The following is a 5,296-nucleotide window of genomic DNA, read 5'->3' as shown; positions in this document are numbered from 1 at the left end:
AAATTTGACAAGGTTACATTATATCCATTTTCACGAGGTGAAGACATCATCCGATTAAATCTTTGATAAACAAAACTTAAAGAGTATTAAACTGGCTACAACATACTAAAATCTGAAAGAAATTCACTGAAGGGTAAGTGAGCTAGTCGTCGATAAAGACAATCAGGTCAATTTTCACATCTAGAAAAATTCCCTCCCATAGAGATAGCACGTCATAATGAAGATACAAGTACAGGAAGAAGTACATATGACCTTTGACCCCACTTTGCACAGACAAGATAGCCTCTAAGCCAAAAATGGTTATTTTGAGAAATGATCCTTGTAACATGGTCTTTACGTGTGCAAAATATGGGAAAGAAAGGACATGTATTCACCATGATACAGGATAAAACATTTATGACCTTTGACCCTAATTTACATACCCAAGATGGTGTCTGATCAAGTAGTTGTTATTTTGTGAAATAATGTACGTGACATGAACTAAACATGTGCAAAATATGGTGGTGATAGGATATGTTTTTCTTGAGTTATTGCAAAGAAAGTTGCAGAAAGGAAGAAATATTTCAATACATCGAAGATAAGCTTTAATTTCAACCAAGTTTTTTGACGTGATGCCGACTCCGTATGAAGAAACAAAGGGCACACTTACGATAGCCCAAGGTCTCAGCTACAACATACTAAAATATGGGAGAAATTCACCGAGCGAGTATAGAATTTATATGAAACCACATCTTTTTTGAATTACTTTTTACTGAGTCAAATTTATTAAAATAATAACTCCTGTTTGCTCTTCGCAAACAAGCTGTAACATGATTACGTAATTTCTTGTATTTTTCATATCTATATTCTGACGGGCATTGAAGATATTCTCTATAAACTTTGTTTTTCTTATTGATGATCTTTAAAATACGAGAGGTTACCCATGGTTTCCTACTTTTCTTACATTTCTTCACATGCTTAATAATTTTCGGCAAGTGTGTGTCATATAAAACTGTAAATATTGCCCTAAATACATTATATGCTGCATCAGGATCGCCACACATCTAACCAATCTGTTGTTTTCAACCCTTCTATTAGCTCACCGATAATTGCCCTCGTTACATTCCTGTAACAAAAGGATACCTGCTCAACATTATCATCACAGACAGCTTCATTAGATAAATAGAATACAGGAAAATGATCTGATATTTCAGTCAATAAAATACCACACAGATTACAGTCTCCCACATCATTTGTATAGATGTTGTCGATAAGAGTGGCCGATAATGAATTCACCCTTGTGGGTTTGTCTATAGTTGAGCAAAACCTGGATGAAACAACTGTATTAACAAAATCAAATACCTGTGCATTGTCTTGTTTTTTCATCAAATCAATATTAGTATCTCCCATAAGGTACACTTTTTTACTCTTCCAATCCTCAGTGTTCAATAAGTTATCACAGAAAGATGTAAATGCAGACACTGATGATTTGGGCTGTCGATACACAACTCCTACAATTATATTATTACGGGATTTACGTTCAATTTCTACAATCAGATAATCAACACCGTCACATTCCTCATACATGTAATTATTCTTTAACATAAAATTCAAGCTTTCATGTATAAACAAACCAACTCCACCACCACGGCCACTGGGTCTATCCACATGGACAAATTTGTAGCCATCAATCACAAATGGTAAAGTCAAAGATGAGTTTATCCATGTCTCTGACATTCCTATCACTGAGAACAAAAATTGGATACTTGAGATGTAACTGTGAATTTGATCAAAATTTCGGGACAGACTCCTTGTATCAAAATGTAACATACTAAAATTATCTGTTAACATTAATTGCTGAACTGTTACATCAAACTTGTTAGCCAGATAATACTTGACTACACTTGAGTGAGTTTCTTCATTTTCAACGACATTTTCATTTTGTTCACTACAGAAATTGGAAGACGTAGTTGATTCTTCCTGAAAAACAGATGTTAAGGGAGAAACCCTCACATCATCATGCACTATTAATGGAGTATCTGTATATAAAGTATCTGAGGTTCCAATGTCTTCGACCACTTGAGTAATCAAACTATTACGAGGCTCAAACATTTGGGGGAAAAAAGAAAAAAGAAAAGAAGTGCAAAAGTTATACAGAAAATCAGAGTAATTAAAAAAAAATATACAAAATTCAACAAGTTACCCAATATCTGAGTGCCTATTTGGGATCAATTTAGGCCCATGTCAAAGCTTTTCCAAGTCACATTTACTACGGATGGTTTCTTTATGGTCTTTCTGTTTGTTGCTGGCAACAAAGTTTGACGGCTGGGATGTCGCGATGTCGTTGCGGGGGGCAACACGATGCGATCTGTCAAGATCATTGAGAGTAATGGGCACATCGAGCTGGTTAGAACAGAGGTGGCGGATGAGTTGGTCAGTGTCTTCTAGTCTGCTCTCTTTGACACCATGGAACTTCAGGGAGTTGCGGCGGGAATATTGCTCTGCTTCATTCATCGTCAGTTTGAGATTGTTGACAGCTGTTGCTTGATCATCAAGAGCAGTGGTGAGACGTTTTATTTCAGCATCTTTTGCTTTGAGGGATGCTTCCAGGTCAAAGATGCAGCCATTATGTTGATCGGACTTCTCCTTGAGACTGGTGCACTTTTGCTCAACTAGGTCAAGGCGCTGGACAAACTTTGTCATTTGTTTATTCATGGCTTTCTCAACAGCTTCTTCGATGGCTCTCCAAAAGCCTGAATGATTACTTCAGTACTTGTGGCTTTCCCTTTGCGGGTCTCCATATTGAGGTATCAGGTGCGACAGACAGTGTGACAGTAGTACTGGCATCTGGAGTGATGACTATTACAGTGCTATACTCAGTGATGAACAGAAATGGCGAGGTCAGGCATACTGACTGCAGAGAAGCAGCCAGTGGACTGTAGCTGTAATCCACATTGGCACTCTGAGACTATGTCATTGTAGAGCAAAAGTCAATTCATCTTCACTTCGAGGTACGTTGTACATGTAGGTCTAATAGTAATACTCTTTATATACCGTCACGTGAAGAACACTTGTGATACTCAGTGATAGTCATTTGGTGATAATCACGGGAGGTTTTGAGTTCTGAGAAGATGAGGCTTAACTTCAGATGTCACATGAGATACTCAGTAGTCTACAAGCAGTACACTGTGTAGCTAGGCGACTGAAGTACATTGTACGTACAACTTGCTTGCACATAGCATTCAGCACCGCTACAGATACACGGTACGTACATGTATGCACAGTACACAGTTCAGTAGCAGTAGGCAGTAGGACATGTATAACTAACACCACACTGTGCATTGACATTGATTAAGTTCAGGGTTTCCACGGATATAGGGCTGAGAGACACAGGTCACTGTAGCAAGAGGGCATGTAATATTGGTCCTGTGGTGTATGCAATATCAGAAAAAAACTTACAGCAGATCGTCATTGTCACTGCAATTTCTGCATGAAGAACTTATGGTCCATGACACGAAGATGAATGTGTGGGACTATAGCGCGAAAGACTGTTGTTTGCAGCGGTGTTTACAGCAGGGACAGAACCACAAAATTCATGTTCAGCAGGTCCAGATGCATAAAATCACAGATAAATCAGTTGCATCATATCTTTAGCTCTCAGAATGTGAGGCAGAGGCACAGCGATGGCATGTCCATCCGTGTGATTTCTTGTGATTTTCTGGCATACATAGGCATACACAGGAATACATAGGCACACATACGGCTACTAGTAATATGGTGAAATAATTATGGTGAAATTCACCGAAAAGGGTACGGTGAGCTACTGCTCGATAAAGACAATCTGTCCTCCGTAGACAGACGGAAGGTACCAGTACCCATTGCTGTGTGGATATTCTTAACCACTGTCTCTATGGAAAATTGGGTGAGGTACCTCACCCTTCTCGATTGCGTCTAATTCACGGCTCTAGGTCGGCAAATTTAAGCTTGAACAGTTAAATCAACTATTCAAGAATAGACTTCACACACCACATTAATGAATAATCCAACATTTCAGTCGAATTTTCAATGTAAAACACACATCAACCAGCCTGTTGCGTCGTCACGTTCAAACTTGTTTGAATGTAAAAAAGCTGTCAGAAATTTGGTTTACAACGACGTTTGATCTGTGCGCGATGCTCCACACAGGAGCCGGGATCATTGACTTCGGTCTGTATACGGAGGGGATCCGTGAAGCCAGACGTAGTGTGCGGGGAATGCCCTGACGGACAGACTATACAGACCGATCTTTCGGTCAAGTATTCACCAAGATACAGGATGAAACACTAATTTACATACCCAAGACGGTGTCCGATCAAGTAGTTGTTTTTTTATGAAATAATGTACGTGACATAAACTAAACATGTGCAAAATATGGGGGCGATAGGGGCTGTTTTTTTTTTTTTTTTTAGTTATTGCAAAGAAAGTTGCAGAAAGAAAGAAATATCTCAATAAATCGAACATAAGGTTTGATTTCAACCACGTTTTTTTACGTGATCCCGACATCGTATGAAAAAATGGAGGGCACAGAACGATAGCCCAAAGTCTCAGCTACAACATACTAAAATCTGGGAGAAATTCACCGAAGCATAAGTGAGCTAGTGCTCGAAAAAGAGAGTCATGTCAATTTTCACTGACAGAAAAACTGCTCTCCTATAGAGATAACACGTAAACTGGTCAAATTTGACAATATTACTTTCAATCCATTTTTACGAAGTGATGCCGTCATCCAATCAAGATGTTGTAATAATATCAATGAAAGAACTTTTAACAAGCTACAACATACTGAAATCTCGGTGTAATTTGGCAAAGGATAAGTGAGATACGCTCGAGTGAACTTGAAATTTGATGACGTCATTTTGAAAATTTACTTTTTTTAATTTATTAAGAAATTTGATATCTTTTAATCATTTTGCCAGCATCGCCAACCCATGAAATGACATGTCCAACTCATCAGCTTTTAGAATATGTAAAGAAAATGGGGGGTTACCGTCCATCCTGACGAGTAAATTCGGATTTAAAATTGGCGTTTTTTGGGCATCGTTGCACTATATATCGCCATTGACGCGCGCGCGGAATTTCAACTTTGACGGGCCCGTATGACGTCATATTGAGTCGGATTGACTTGAAACTAGGTAGAAATATTCCTTGACATTTTAGGCATCCGATAAGTGTAAAAAACGGGAAATTTCCATTGCATATGAGCTGTGTGTGCGAATATGTGCGCGCACATCCGTCCGATTTTTTCAATTTTTCAAAAAATGCTCTAAATGGTCTGAAA

General features: G+C 38.5%; 1 pseudogene; it reads right to left on the bottom strand.

The window, feature by feature from the left end:
• Positions 1-2,223: 2,223 nt before the first annotated feature.
• On the bottom strand, positions 2,224-2,780 carry LOC140233880 (uncharacterized; annotated as a pseudogene).
• Positions 2,781-5,296: the final 2,516 nt, after the last annotated feature.

The sequence above is a fragment of the Diadema setosum genome, chromosome 10, assembly GCF_964275005.1.
Source record: "Diadema setosum chromosome 10, eeDiaSeto1, whole genome shotgun sequence".
Lineage (NCBI taxonomy): Eukaryota > Metazoa > Echinodermata > Echinoidea > Diadematoida > Diadematidae > Diadema > Diadema setosum.
This window is presented reverse-complemented; position numbering and strand designations above follow the sequence as displayed.